The 16,391-nt window shown below is 43.2% G+C and overlaps 1 pseudogene; it reads left to right on the top strand.

Moving 5' to 3' along the window:
- Positions 1–4,664: 4,664 nt before the first annotated feature.
- Positions 4,665–5,731, top strand: LOC141059012 (ras-related protein Rap-1b pseudogene; annotated as a pseudogene).
- The last annotated feature ends 10,660 nt before the right edge of the window (positions 5,732–16,391 follow it).

The following is a 16,391-nucleotide window of genomic DNA, read 5'->3' as shown; positions in this document are numbered from 1 at the left end:
TTCCAAAATGGGGTCACTTGTGGGGAGTTTCAATAGTTTAGGTACATCAGGGGCTCTCCAAACACACATGACACTCGCAGACCATTCCATCAAAGTCTGCATTCCAAACCGTCACTACTTTCCTTCCGAGCCCCGACGTGTGCCTTTACAGTAGTTTTCTCCCACATATGAGGTATCAGCGTACTCAAGACAAATTGGACAACAACTTTTGAGGTCCAATTTCTCCTGTTACCCTTGGGAAAATAAAAAATTTGGGGACTAATTGATCATGTTTGTGGAAAAAATATGATTTTTTTATTTTCATGCCCGGGCATTATAAACTTATGTGAAGCCCTTGGGGGTTCAAAGTGCTCACCACACATCTAGATAAGTTCCTTATGGGGTCTAGTTTCCAAAATGGGGTCACTTGTGGGGGGTTTCCACTGTTTAGGTACATCAGGGGCTCTCCAAAAGCAACATGACACCCGCAGACCATTCCATCAAAGTCTGCATTCCAAAACATCACTACTTCCTTTCCGAGCACTGACGTGTGCCCATACAGTAGTTTTCTCCCACATATGAGGTATCAGCGTACTCAGGACAAATTGGACAACAACTTTTGGGGTCCAATTTCTCCTGGTACCCTTGGGAAAATAAAAAAATTGGTGACTAAAAGATCATGTTTGTGGAAAAAATACGATTTTTTTATTTTCATGCCCGGGCATTATAAACTTCTGTGAAGCACTGGGGGGTTCAAAGTGTTCACCACACATCTAGATAAGTTCCTTGGGGGGTCTAGTTTCCAAAATGGTGTCATTTGTGGGGGGTTTCCACTGTTTTGGTACATCAGGGGTTTTCCAATCGCGACATGGTGTCCGATCTCAATTCCAGCCAAAAACGTCAAATGGCGATGCTTCCCTTCCGAGCTCTGCCATGCGCCCAAATAGTGGTTTACCTCCCCACATGTGGGGTATCAGCGTACTCAGGACAAATTGCACAATAACTTTTAGGGTCATGTTACCCTTGGGAAAATAAAAATTGGGGGTGAAAAGATCATTTTTATGGAAAAAATATGATTTTTTAATTGTACCGCTGTACCTTATAAACTTCTGTGAAGCCCTTGTGGGTTCAAAGTTCTCACCACATATCTAGATAAGTTCCTTGGGGGGTCTAGTTTCCAAAACGGGGTCACTTGTGGGGGGTTTCCACTGTTTAGGTACATCAGGGGCTCGCCAAACGCGACATGGCGTCCGATCTGAATTCCAGCCAATTTTGCATTGAAAAGGTCAAACGGCGCTCTTTCCCTTCTGAGCTCTGCCATGCACCAAAACAGTGGTTCCCACCCACATATCAGGTATCAGCGTACTCAGGACAAATTGCACAATAACTTTTGCAGTCCAATTTCTCCTGTTGCCCTTGGTAAAATAAAAAAATTGAACCTGAAGTATTTTTTTTGTGAAAAAAAGTTAAATGTTCATTTTTTTTTTAATATTCAAAAAATTCCTGTGACGCACCTAAAGGGTTAATAAGCTTCTTGAATGTGGTTTTGAGCACCTTAAGGGGTGCAGTTTTTAGAATGGTGTCACTTTTGGATATTTTCTATCATATAGACCCCACAAAGTGGCTTCAAATGTGATGTGGTCCGTAAAAATAAAATGGTGTTGCAAAAATGAGAAATCGCTGGTCAATTTTTTAACCCTTATAACTTCCTAACAAAAAAATTTTGGTTCCAAAATTGTGCTGATGGAAAGTAAACATGTGGGAAATGTTACTCATCAAGTTTTTTGTGTGCTGTATCTCTGTGATTTAAGGGCATAAAAATTCAAAGTTGGAAAATTGCGAAATTTTCAAAATTTTTGCCAAATTTCCGTTTTTTTCACAAATAAACAAAAGTTATTTGAATGAAATTTTACCACTAGCATGAAGTACAATATGCCACGAAAAACAATGTCAGAATCAATGGGGTCCATGGAAGCGTTTCAGAGTTATTACCTCATAAAAGGACAGTGGTCAGAATTGTAAAAATTGGCCCAGTCAAGAACGTGCAAACCACCCTTGGGGCTTAAGGGGTTAAAGGCATCGTGTGGAGATTTGCTGCAGAAGACCGGAGAAGATGGAAGTCTGCAGAGACGAGATGTGGGTGAGAAAACTCATCACGGGGTCTGGACGAGAAGAAGAAAAGGAGAACGACTCCAGAGCCGACGTCACCTATAAGGTACCTGGATGTAAATATTATTTGTGATACTGACTAATTCTCATGTTTTTATTTAAGGAACATTAAAGGGGTTGTCCAGATTTGTGCTGAGTCTGCAGTCATTCTATGTGACTGCAGACTTCTGAATTCTCACAGTGCTCACTGAACGCTGTCAGGATTCTCTTGTGCCGGTAATTTACATACATGCGGTCACATGCTGACTAGACATGTGTGGCCTCACTCAATGAAAATGAATGGAGCGAGGCTGGGCACGTCTAGTTGGAATGTGGCCAGAAGTACTGTATATAAATCACATGCCTGTGCTATGACCGTGTACTCTTGCCACCGATACAGGAGAATCCTAAAAGTGTGCAGTGCATTCGTTGTGAGAATTCAGAAGCTGCAATGTCAGGATTCAGCTCTGCAGGTTCCAGTAGTCATCACATGGACACTTCACTCATATACGATTTTCATACTTATGGTCCTGTGACAACGAGCTTCTCTGTTTTTTACTGAACATTGAGAGCATTAGGGAGAGCAGCTCGTGGGTACATGACTACGTGTAAGTGTGCAAATCGCATATGTACTGACGGGGGGGCGCCAAACCGAATTCTTGCCCCTGGTGCCAGAAAGCCTAGATACACCTCTGGCTCAGGTACGGCACAGCACAGCTTCACCTACTGCATAGCGGCCGGATACTGCACATTTGGTACCTATTCAAATCAAGGGGCGGACATGCAGAACCCGAATGTAGCCACTTTACAGTAGATTGAGCTGTGCTGTGCAGTTCTGTAACTGTGCAGTTCCCACCAGCACTGAGAACAACTGACCTGCGGTGGTGCCAGGTGTCGCACCAACACGATCAAACATGATGACCTATCCTAATGATTGTTCATCAGTGTTAAAGTAGTGGACAACCCCTTTAAATATTCATGTTTCCATTCTCTGTTTCAGAACTGGCTGGTGGCTGACTTTTGGGGAGAATTATGTTTTCCCAGTCCTCCAGCCAGTTTTGCACCAGGAGCTTATTTAGCCAAGAATATCTGATTTCTATCAGTGCCGGACAAGCAGTCCCTATATAAATCAGATCTTTTGGGCCAAATAAGCTCCTGGTGCAGGACTGGCCATTTTTAGTAGATGGACCATCCCTTTAATTTTTTTCTTTATGTGGTGTATCATTAAGGGCTCGCTCACATGATTGATGATGCCAGAGAATCGGATCGATTATGGTAATGACATCGATCACACTCTGATCTGAGTTTTGATCAGTATCAGGTTACTGTGATCTGATTCTCTCACATGAGATAACGGTATCACAGGTGCAGAGGAGACCGAGAATCTACATTGTTACTTCTTCTCCATTTTCTGTGTCCGCTTAAATCAGACTGTAGTCTGATGTGTCACGTGCACCCATAGACCTGTATAGGTGCGCGTGATCCGATTTGGGAGCCACTCGTAGCATGCTGCAATTTTTTTTTTCTTTTCAAAACCAAAAATGTCAGCAGGGTCACTGGGCATATGCGCAGTCATAGAATGCAGTATCTCCCAACTTTTAAAGACAAGGAGGGACATATATTGTAATTTTTCACCTATTTAACTCCCTTACTGTTCTCAACCACAAATTGTACAGAAAAGGCTGCATAGAAGCTACACTCCTATTTCATTGATTTGAATGTGGGCTGCTTTGGCTTTTGTGCCAGGGCTGATTTTCAGTCCCAGTCCGGCCCTGGACTCTCTGTCCTTACATCATGCTGCTCTCAGATTATATAGCAGTACCACATACTGTATGACAAGAGTTTTGGAACAGGGGATTTTCTTTATAGTCAAATGCAGTTTCACACACAAAGCAATAACCTTCACACTTGAGGATGAGCTAAGTAAGTCTCTCTTGTAGGACACATAAATCTGGAACATCTGAACAGCTGCACCATGTTCAGCACAGTGTATGCTGCATTCATAAGCCACACTGGCACTGTTCAGGGGTATGTCAGTATTAATAAGTATCACTGTGTGCTGCATCAAGTGTACTCCTATCGACATACAACTGGGAAGAAAGAGATTTTTTTAAGGCTTTAATTCGGGTGCATATTATCCAGGTTTCCCTACAAAGAGAAATTTTTTTCTGACGGATTCAACACAAATGCAAACATGACATTATATCAATAGCAGAAAAGGACATGAACAAAGTGGACCCATGAATTTTCCTATAAGAAAATAGCCCTTTATTAATCTGACAGCCATGTGGCAGGTGCACAGTTTACTAGATCAAAGCCAGGAGGCTTCATGTACTAAAATTCCTGGTATGAAACCATGCAGCATGATGAATCCTTAGTGGTAGAGAAGAGGTTAACACCAGCATCTCAAACACAAACATCATAAGCACAACATGGTGACAGGTCCTCCTCCCCTACAATCCTGCTTCAGGCAGCGGTGTCTGATTGGATAAAGGCAAAGCAAGCTCATAAAAATATGAATAAATAGTGAGAGTGCGGCGAATCTGTGCACACTGTTCCAAGGCACAGGACATCAGGTTGCTCTTACTGTATGATCACTGTGCAGTGCAGATATGTCACTATCTGTCAAGGAGAAGAATCATATCAGGCTGGTGTTCCTAGGAGCAGCAGGTGTGGGCAAAACCTCACTCATCCATCGGTTTCTGCAGGACACCTTTGAACCCAAGCACAAGAGGACAGTGGAAGAGTTACACAGCACAGAGTATGAAACTACTGATGGGGAAGAAGTGAAAATTGAAATTCTGGACACCACCGGCAGCTATGAATTTCCAGCCATGAGGAAACTAAGTATGAGGAGTGGAGATGCTTTTGCTCTGGTTTACTCTGTGGACAACCCAGACTCTCTTGAGATTGTTAGAAGGCTGCGAGAAGAGATCCTTGATGTAAAGGAGGATAAATGTCCACCAATGGTAGTGGTTGGCAATAAAAAGGACAATGTTGATGACCAGAAGGTTTTTCGGGATGATGTGATGACCACAGTGGAGTTGGAGTGGAACTGTCGTCTACTGGAAACCTCTGCAAAAGAGAACTTAAATGTGACTGAGGTCTTCAGAGAACTGTTGAGAGAGGTCAACCTTCCCAGTCGACTAAGTCCTGCACTGAGAAAAAGGAGAGAGACTATCCCCAATGGGCAGAACCAGAAACCTCCAATGAATAAGACCAACAGCTGCAGCATGTGTTGATACTTGACTTTGAGGACAAAAAAAATCCAAAGTGGAATATGTGGGAAATACTACAATCTGGAAAAAGCTATCCATTGAAGAAAGAACTCATTTTCATAGAAGTGTTTTGACAACTGGGAGGGAGGCTCTGCCTAGAAAGCTAGCGCTCTCCTGAAAAGACATGGCTTACTCAAAGCTTTGCCAGTCTGAATTTATTTCATGAATTGTCCATTGAGAGATCAAAGTAGACACCTTGTATCTTGTAGCCTATGGGACTGCATTATGTTATTGTTGGTGGTGTTTCTATTGCATATGGTTTTCACTGTAACCACAATGTTCTAGCTGAAGAAGCGTGTAATTTGTAATAAAGGTATTGGAAATGATTTCCATATTGTTTCCTAACTTTAATATTGCAGGGTGGTGGGAGGTAGGTAGAAAATTTATCATTTCATATGTTGTTATATGGTTTTACATTGATTGCTTTGCTAAATTTATGGTGGATCTTTTCTGATTTAGATGCACATATCAGCTGTAGTTGTAATGCATCTGGTACCAAAAATGACACTGATCCAAGTAGTAGTTGTAAATAAAACACAGATGATCTTGTCCGGGTAAAGCACAAATCAAATTAAGTGCTCTAACAGCCCTGGATACTGTATCCAGCATTTCCATGTCGCTGGGAGATAATACCAGGGGATGTTCTTCAAGAGTTGCTCTTGTCCCTGCAACAAGGTAGCAATCAGACAAGTTTTCTTCTCAACAGAATGGTAGCTCTAAGATCAACAATGAAAATTCTTATTCTGTCCAAGTCCATCGATAAGAGACTCGCCTCCTTTCCTCCATGGCTTATTTTGTGTAATTTCACCCACTGGCTATTACATAGAAATTTAGGATAACTTCCTATCGGATGAATGCACTGTGTAGTACAGTACTAGCATTGTGAATGAGATTTCTTGGAAAATTTGCAATGAAAAAGGCATATGGGAATGTACCGTTAGGGTGTGTGCACACGCTGCGGTTTCTGCCTGCGGTTTTGCCATGCGGTTTATCACCTCTACAATGGAGGAGATGGTAAACCGCAACGGAATCTGCAGAAAGAATTGACATGCCAATTCTTTCTGCAGAATAGAAACTGTGGAAAAATCTGCACCGTCTGCACTGCGGTTTCCATTTACCATAGGATATTATGGTACTGTACACCGCAGCAGAAACTGCTGTAGATCCGCAGGGCCAAAACCGCTGCGTATCCGCAGCAGAATCCGCAGCGTGTGTACACACCCTTAGGCTTTAATTGATCACTACTTCAGAAAACTTGGCTGTGGAAACGAAATGAGAGGGTAAAACCAAGCAGTATATACCTTATATATACACTTTATAAAAGGAGATGAAATCCTCAATAGCTCAGATAATACTGACATTGTCTATAGGAAGATCGAGTTTAGCCGAGCAGGTTCCTTTTCTGAACTGTAGTCCGTGCATTAGTGTAGGTATAACTCATTGATGACCAGATAGTTTGGCTTTAAAAACACTGTATAGAAATTTAAGGGGTTCTGAAGAATGGGTGCAATTTATTCATTACATCATCCAGGTGATTTATGTACCACAATAATAGTTTAAATTGTTTTTGATTATTTTGATAAATTACATGAGAATTGAGATAATCATGACCAGCTTATCCATATGGTTATGGAAAAGCTTGACTGGGGGGGCATTCATTTATTTTTTTAGTTGTAGCTTGTACCTAGAAACATAATTATATATATATATATTTGCGTTGAACTAGTGCAAAGTAGCCCTAGTAAAGTATTACGGTCCTACAGCCTCTAGAGGATGCAGTTATGTGACATGGTAGTACTATGGCTGTGATCAAGATGCTGTGGATCAGTGAAGAATTTCAATAGTGAATGCTTACAAACTTTTAGCGAGTTGGGTGAGTTTTTGTGGTCCTGGAAGTGGCACCTTACACTTGGGAATCTCTTTGATTCGACCACTCAAAACTATATTTAACAGTGGTCTAAAAAGGGGATTGGACATCTTCTCAAAAACTGCAGAACTGAAATCTGGTCTGGTTTAAGAGGTGGTCTTTTCAAGAGGTCCCTCTCTTTTCTTTAGGGGCAGAAGGGTGGGTTTGCAAAAAAAACCGCATTTTATTAGTTTTTAAAAGCATTTTTCGTTCACATTTTCTTTACCTGTCCTATAGAGAAGTCTAAGTGAAACAAGCATGAACATATTACTCAAGCACGCCCAAGATACTCGGATAACACCCAAGAATGCTCAGATAACGCTATATCCGAGCACTCTAATTATTTTTTTAGTATGAAGAAAAAACAAGGAATGTAAATACTGACACAAAGACCAAAAAAATAGAACCAGCAAAACAAGAAAGACACAGACCAATTTTGAGAAATATGAGAAGAAAAAATTAGATGTGTGAAACCAGCCCAACAGATATGTTGAAGATTATGGATTCAGATGCAAAATGTGATTTGGGAGGGGTGGGAGTCTATGTTTTATTGTGTCTTATATAGAAGGACCTTCCCCTATAGCAATGCACTACAAACCATACAAGACTTCATGATTTTTAGGAACAGACTAAATACACAGCAGTTACATTAAAAGGAATCTGTCAATAAGGTCAGCCTCCCCCCCCTCCAAAAAAAAATTAAACACATTGGAATGCATGTCTTTGATAGCTAAATCTTTATATCTTTAAAACTGTTGCTGCATTTCTAAGAAATCAGAGTTTTAATTCTCTGGGGGGACAGAGAACTTCCCAAGCATCTGCCTCTTGAGGTTGTTTTCCTGCCCCAAACCAGTCTTTTGATCTTGACTGATTGCTAGACTTCACACAAGTGAGCTAAGAAACCAGACAGTGGGTATCAATTCAGCTGAAGAGGGTTGGGGCTATTGGGGAAGCCACTTGGCAAGGCAAAGGCTTGAGAAGTGCTCTGTCACACCCAGAGCACTTAATATCTAATTAAAATGCTGATTTCTTGGTAATGTAGCAACAGACTGAAAGCTTAAAGGGAATCTGTCACCTATTTTTTCGACTATCAGCTGCCGGCACCGCCATCAGAATGCTGTAGATAAGCCCCTGATGGCGGTGCCGACAGCTGATAGTCGAAAAAATAGGTGACAGATTCCCTTTAATCCATGAATATCTTTGTATCTTCTAAGATCTGCATACCCATGTACACCTTTTAAAGGGGGGCTGATCTTACTGATAGATACCCTTTAACTCACAATAGATGTTTTCTCGAGAGTCATTGGCGTTTGCTGTTTAGGCTGTGTGCCCACGTTGCGTTTGTTTTAAGAATTTCTGCGTTTGTGCCGGCTCAGACGCTGCAAAAAACGCTTAAGCTTCAAATTAATTTGCATGCGTTTTTGGCTTTTTGTGCCAATGAATGCATTTTTAAATGCTTAGGAATCGCTTTGCGGCTAAAAATGCAGCATGCTCATTGATTTCCCCATTGCTGAGCGTTTTTAGCCTTCCCCAATTTTCCCAGGAAACGCGCGTCAAAAAACGCGTCAAAAACGCGCATCTTTTGTGCAAAAAACGTGCAAGAAACGCGCGGAAAAGACGCGCGTTTTCTGGGAAGGGGATCAGTTTCCTGAGCGTTTAAAACCGCTAACGTGGGCACATAGCCTTAGACATATTTGCTCACTCGTCTCTGCAGCCCATCTCCACCTTCTATAGCAACACAAACTCAGACCCCCCAGACCAGATAAAGAGATCGGATCCCTCCTCCTCACTCCAGTGGTGTTTCATCCACCCTGGGTGGTGCAGCACATAGAATCCGGTTATTGCACACCAACCCACCATGAAGAGACGCCTGGGAGGGTATTTAGAAAAAACAACAAAGCACATTTTTGTCCTGCAATACTATCTTCATATAATTGCTGTGCTAGCATGGTCTGGAATAATTAAGTATTGTAGAATCAGTATCCTAAGGTTTACCGGAGCTTGGCGCAACAACACTTGTACACTGAAATACAGCAGAATTATTCCATATATTCATTTTACTGTCCCGTTACTCAAAATGGGGCTTGCAAATATGGATGGGCTTGCTGCTGAAGGAATCTTATCCAGATGCCTGGAACTGATATATCTAGTGACAGAAAATTCTGTTAGCTCTATGACACTAACTGCTGAAATGACCATAAAGCAGGCAGAGAGGGAGTATACTGCCCTCTGGGGGTTGTGACTGCATAATACACTATATTATAAAAAAAAATGTAAAAAAATATTCTATAAAGCAAGATCATCATTATGTAAAACATACAGCAGTTATTTTGTAATAGGCCACGTGCACACATCGTTTATTTGGTGAGTTTTATTTACCTCAGTAGCTGTATGCCAAAACCAGGAGTGGAACAATCAGAGGAAAAGTATAACAGAAACTCGTCACCACTTCAGGATTTATCACCCACTCCTGGTTTTGACTTACAAATACTGAGGTAAAAAACTTACCAAATTCTCAACATGTGCACATGGTCTTACTTATCTTTCACTGGTCTTACTATATATTGCACTCACAGCCAGAAATACATTCCCGGTTCTGCAGGTCTCATGATAAGGGAGCTGTCATCTCCTCTTTGCTGCTTCAGTGTCTAGACAGAGTATGCGCTGACACTTTGCAGTATGGCTTGTGTGGAAATTGCAAAGTGATAGTAGTTAGAAATAAAACTTCCTCTTCAGTGATAAGCGGATTGCCGGAGCTCAGCTAACAGGCTATCATGGAGACAGACTTTCAGACTCTGTTCACATGCATTAAAGCACCACTCTAGCTTTTTCTTTTTACTTCAGTGTGTTTTTCTAATTTTATCACTAGTAGAATGACTGCAAAACTTGTGTATTTTCATTTTATTTATTACGGTGAAGCTCCACCTGTGGGACTACCTCATAGAAGTGGGTCACCCTCACAGGGCTGTGGGGCACTCGGTACTGGGCCGGTCTCTCAAAGGGGAATGTCACAGCAGCGGTGACCCGGTCCGTGGCCCTGAGCACCGACGAAAAAGGGGTTAAGTGATAGAATAAAGTTTATGAGCGAATGATTCGTGACGCCACCTATGGTGTTCGGCAATGAAGATGTTAAGCCGACGCTGCAGACAGATCCTCTGGGACAGATGATGGGGTGCAGCAATGATGTTGTGGCCCTCCACAGGTAGGGCTGTAGTCCCAGGGCAGAGTAGATGAAGAGATAGGGGAGAGACGTAGATGGTGCAGTGTCAGGCACAGAGATGTAGCAGTGCTGAGGGTGTTGCAGGAAGAAGGCAAGGACACAACAGGGTGCAGTTTCTTTACCTTTACTTGGCAAATGCAGTCCAGGGTCCAGATTACAGATGGCACAGGAGCTGGCTTGCCTGGAAGCAACTTAGGAATCTCTCTAGGCAGATGGGTTGTGTAGTCTCCATCCTAGCGCTTAGTTTTAGGTACTTGCAGTACGGTGTTACACTGAAGTTCCACTTGCTTATTCTCTTTAGAACTCCCTCGTATGGCAGACAGCTGTAGCCTTCCTTTTCTGGCTCACACGTCGCTGTTGTGCCTCCGAGCCTTATGTGGGAACAGAGCATTTACAGCTTCCTATTCCTCCGGTTGCTGTTGCAGGACCATCAGTGTCCGTACAGCCTTGGAAATCGGGCTCCAGATCATGCGCTATAGCTGGGAATGAGCCTGAACTCTCTGCTCAATCTCCCAGCTCTTCTCCTCACACGAACTCCTCATTTTTCCCTTCCTGGCCCCCAGAGAGTAGCTCCTCCCCAGTTTTGGTTCAGAGCTCCCTCAGCTGACCGGGAATGGAAATTGTGTTGTTTGTTGTGGTTAACTGCTAGAGAGATCCTTTATTGCTTCCAAGCATGACATCACACTCCCTAGGAGGAAGGTAATGCCACTGTGGCGACAATACTCCTGGGGGCGCCACAGAAGTACACAAAGATGGCAGACATGAGGCCTTCTATAGGCCCCTGGCTGCATAATCCAGCTGCTCCTGCAAATGTGGCTCACGGTGGGGTAGGAAACCAGTCTCCTGTCTGACCATTCAGAAGCCATGCTATTGACAGTGGCCTCTAAAAAGGATTAAGCTACCATGACGATTATAGGAAGCTGTGAGCAAATGCACCTGACATCTGAAACAAATAGATTTGTGGATTATGGATAGAGCCTATGTATGACCCCTCATTATTATTTGTGTTTTTAGAAACAAATTCTATTCCTTGTCCCGTAAACAAAATTGTCACTTAAAGGGGATCTGTCACCCCATTTTAGCCCTATCTGCTGTGGCTACCGCCATCAGGGGCTTATCTACAGCATTCTGTAATGCCACCGATGTAACCTGAAAGATAAGAAAAAGAGTTAGATTACACTCACCCCGGCATCTGGTCGGTGTCGCGCTCCGGCACCTTCCATCTTCATACGATGATGTCCTCCTTGCTTCTCCCTCGGCTCCTGCGCAGCGTACTTTATCTGCCCTGTTGAAGACAGAGGCAGGCGCAGGCGCCGGACCTCTCTGACCTTTCCCGGCGCCTGCGCACTGCAGTACTTTACTTTGCCCTCAACAGGACCAATAAAGTATGCGTGTGCAGGAGCCGAGGGAGAAGCAAGGAGGAGTACATCATCGTATGAAGATGGGAGGCGCTGGACCAGACCGCAACACCCACCGAACCCGACTCCGCCCTCCGATGAGTATAATCTAACGTGTTTTTATCTTATCTTTCAGGTTACATCGGGGCTTATCTACAGCATTACAGAATGCTGTAGATAAGCCCCTGATGGCGGTGGCTGCAGCTTATGGGGTGACAGATACCCTTTAATCACTTATCACGGGATAAATATATGCCCTGTATGATTGCTCTTGGTCTGTCTGCTGAGATTCCCACTGATCCAAAGAATGGGTGACCCAAAGTCACATGTATAACTGAAGCATTATGCAACATGTGTGATGACAATAATGCCTATAGTTAATGTAGCAGTTTTCGCACATTCCTAGTAATGTTTCATTAATAGAGGGTGTTTTGGAAGTCCTGGTCACAATCAGTGTGGTCCCCAGCAGTCAGACCCCTCTCCCAGCATAGGACTGGAGCACCTTGGGCCCACCAGAGAAAATCATTCTTGGGGCCCACTATGTAGCTACATAGACATAAATACAAAACCACCAATTGTGCTGTAAAATGCGCTAATATTAACTATGTAGCAGGGGTTGAAGTAGCCCCCTCATAGAATACAAAATAGCCCCCCTCAAAGAATATAATGTAGCCTCCCTCGTAAAATATGCAACCACACTCATGGAATATAATGTAGCCCCCCTCATAGGGTATAATGCAGCACCTCACAAAATACAATGCAGCCCCCCATGGAATATAATGCAGCCCCTCCACAGAATATAATGTAGCCCCTTCAGAGTATAATGCAACCCCCTCAAAGTATAATGCAGACCACCATAGAATATACTGTACAGTCATGGCCAAAAGTTTAGAGAATGACACAAATATTATATTTTCACATGATCTGCTGCCCTCTGGTTTTTATGTGTGTTTGTCAGATGTTTTTATCACATACAGAAATATAATTGCAATCATATTATGAGTAACAAAAGGTTATATTGACAGTTAGAATGAGTTAATGCAGCAAGTCAATATTTGCAGTGTTGACCCTTCTTCTTCAGGACCTCAGCAATTCTCCCTGGCATGCTCTCAATCAACTTCTGGATCAAATCCTGACTGATAGCAGTCCATTCTTGCAAAATCAATGCTTTTATTTTGCCTGAATTTGAAGGTTTTTGTTTGTCCACCCGTCTCTTGATGATTGACCACAAGTTCTCAATGTGATTAAGATCTGGGGAGTTTCCAGGCCATGGTCCCAAAATCTCTATGTTTTGTTCCCTGAGCCATTTAGTTATCACCTTTGCTTTATGGCAAGGTGCTCCATCACGTTGAAAAAGGCATTGCTGATCGCCAAACTGCTCTTGGACGGTTGGGAGAAGTTGCTCTTGGAGGACATTCTGGTACCATTCTTTATTCATGGCTGTGTTTTTAGGCAAGACTGAGAGAGAGCCCATTCCCTTGGCTGAGAAGCAACCCCACACATGAATGGTTTCAGGATGCTTGACAGTTGGCATGAGACAAGACTGGTGGTAGCGCTCACCTGGTCTTCTCCGAATAAGCCGTTTTCCAGATGTCCTAAACAATCGAAAAGGGGATTCATCAGAGAAAATGACTTTACCCCAGTCCTCAGCAGTCTACTCCCTGTACCTCTTGCAGAATATCAGTCTGTCCATGATGTTTTTTCTGGAGAGAAGTGGCTTCTTTGCTGCCCTCCTTGAGACCAGGCCTTGCTCCAAGAGTCTCCGCCTCACAGTGCGTGCAGATGCACTCACACCTGCCTGCTGCCATTCCTGAGCAAGCTCTGCACTGCTGGTAGCCCGATCCCGCAGCTGAAACACTTTTAAGAGACGGTCCTGGCGCTTGCTGGTCTTTCTTGGGCGCCCTGGAGCCTTTTTGGCAACAAGGGAACCTCTCTCCTTGAAGTTCTTGATGATGCGATAGATTGTTGACTGAGGTGCAATCTTTCTAGCTGCGATACTCTTCCCTGTTAGGCCATTTTTGTGCAGTGCAATGATGACTGCACGTGTTTCTTTAGAGATAACCATGGTTAACAGAAGAGAAACAATGATGCCAAGCACCAGCCTCCTTTTAAAGTGTCCAGTAGTGTCATTCTTACTTAATCATGACAGATTGATCTCCAGCCCTGTCCTCATCAACACCCACACCTGTGTTAATGGAGCAATCACTGAAACGATGTTAGCTGGTCCTTTTAAGGCAGGGCTGCAATGATGTTGAAATGTGTTTTGGGGGATAAAGTTAATTTTCTAGGCAAATATTGACTTTGCAAGTAATTGCTGTTAAGCTGATCACTCTTTATAACATTCTGGAGTATATGCAAATTGCCATTAGAAAAAATGAAGCAGTAGACTTTGTAAAAATTAATATTTGTGTCATTCTCTAAACTTTTGGCCATGACTGTAGGCCCCTCAAAGTATAACGCAGCCTCCCTCATAGAGTATAATACTGCCCCCTTCCACCTCCATCATTGTTCTCCCCCCTCCACCCCATCATTGTCCTGATCACCACCTCCATTATTGCCCTTTTCACCACCTCCATCACTGCTTTCTCCCCGCCACCCCATCATTGCCCATTCCACCACCTCCATCATTGCCTCCAACACCACCATTGTCCTTTCCACCACTACCATCACTGTCCTTTCCACCACAACCATCATTGCTTTCTCCCCAACTCACCCATCATTGCCCATTCCCACACATCATTGCCCTTCCACCACAAACATCATTGCCTTCTCCCCCACCACATCATTGTCCATTCCACCACCCCCATCATCCTTTCCACCACCAACATTGCTTTCTCCCCCACCACCCCCATCACTGCTCTCTCCATCATCCACATCATTGCCAATTTCCAATACACACACAGCACCTCTCACACACACAGCACCACACCACTCCCTCACTCACACACACAAAGCACCACTCTCTCATTCACACTCACACACAAAGCACCGCACCACATACATATACACACACACACATCACCACTCATCTCTCCGCACATTCCCCACAACTGCAACACATCCCGGCAGCATCTTCTTCGCTGGCAGCTTTCGCTCTGAAACAGCCGCGCGCTGAATGATGACGCCATTCAGCTGCGCTGTGTCGGACAAGAAACACCGGGCTGGAAACTACACTGATACTCCATATGAGGGAGAAAGCCACTGCTTGGGTGTACAGCATAGCTTGCAAGGGAAGGAGCGTTTTCATAAGGGTAACAGGAGAAAATATTGCCGATACCCCATATGAGGGAGAAAACAAGTGTTTGGGCGCACGGCAGGGCTCGGAAGTGAAGGAGCATCATTTAACTTTTTAAATGTAAAATTTACTGGAATCATTAGCGGATGTTATGTCCCATTTAGAGAGCCCCTGATGTGCCCACATCAGGGGAAACACCCCCACAAGTGACCCCATTTTGGAAACTAGACCCCTCAAGGAATGTATTTAGATGTGTGGTGAGCACCTTCAACCCCCAGGTGCTTCACAAAAGTTTATAACATTGAGCCGTGAAAATAATAAAATCACATTTTCCTCCCAAAAATATTTTAGCCCTAAATTTTTTATTTTCCTAAGGGTAAAAGGAGAAACTGCACCATACAATTTGTTGTGCAATTTCTCCTGAGTACACCGATACCCCATATGTGGGGAATACTAATTTTGAGGCACAATGCAAAGCTCAGCAGGGAAGAGGTGCCATATTGGAGTTCAGATTTTGCCGCAATGGTTTGACAGTGCCATGTCACATTAGCAGAGCCCCTGAGGTGCCAGAACAACAAAAATCCCCTAAATGTGAACTCATTTTACAAACTACACTCACCAATGAATTCATCTAGGGATGCAGTGATCATATTGACACGTGCCTCACAAAATTTTATACCATGGAGGGTGAAGAAAGATTACATTTTTAGCACTAAAATATTGTTTTAGCCCCTTTTCTAAGGGCTAATAAGATTTTTTTTTTTTTTTTAACAACAAAATTATGTTCATTTTTTCCCGAATGCGATAATACCCTACATGTAATCGGGAATATTTTTCAGGTACAGTGCAACGTTCAGAGGGTTAAGGAGCGCCAGATTTTACTGTTATGGTTTGCAGGTGCCATGACCCAGTGGGAGAGCCCATGAGGTGACAGAACAGCAGAACTCCCCATAAGTGACCCCAATTTACAAACTACACCTCAATTCATCTAGGTGTGCAGTGATCATATTGACACCACGTGTGTCACAGAACTTTGTACCATTGGGCAGTGAAGAAAAAATAACTACATTTTTACCACCAAATTTTTGCTTTAGCCCCAGATTTTACATTTTCACACAAGCAGTGGGTAAAAATGGCACTATAATTTGACCCACAATTTCTACTGAACGTTGCAATACCCCATGTGTGACTGTACAGTACTACTTAGTCATACAAAGAGGCTCGGGAG

Source organism: Dendrobates tinctorius, unplaced genomic scaffold, assembly GCF_039654945.1.
Source record: "Dendrobates tinctorius isolate UK_male_01 unplaced genomic scaffold, ASM3965494v1 ptg000223l, whole genome shotgun sequence".
NCBI classification, from domain to species: domain Eukaryota; kingdom Metazoa; phylum Chordata; class Amphibia; order Anura; family Dendrobatidae; genus Dendrobates; species Dendrobates tinctorius.
The sequence above is the reverse complement of the archived record's forward strand: the minus strand, read 5'-3'. Positions and strand labels throughout refer to the sequence as shown.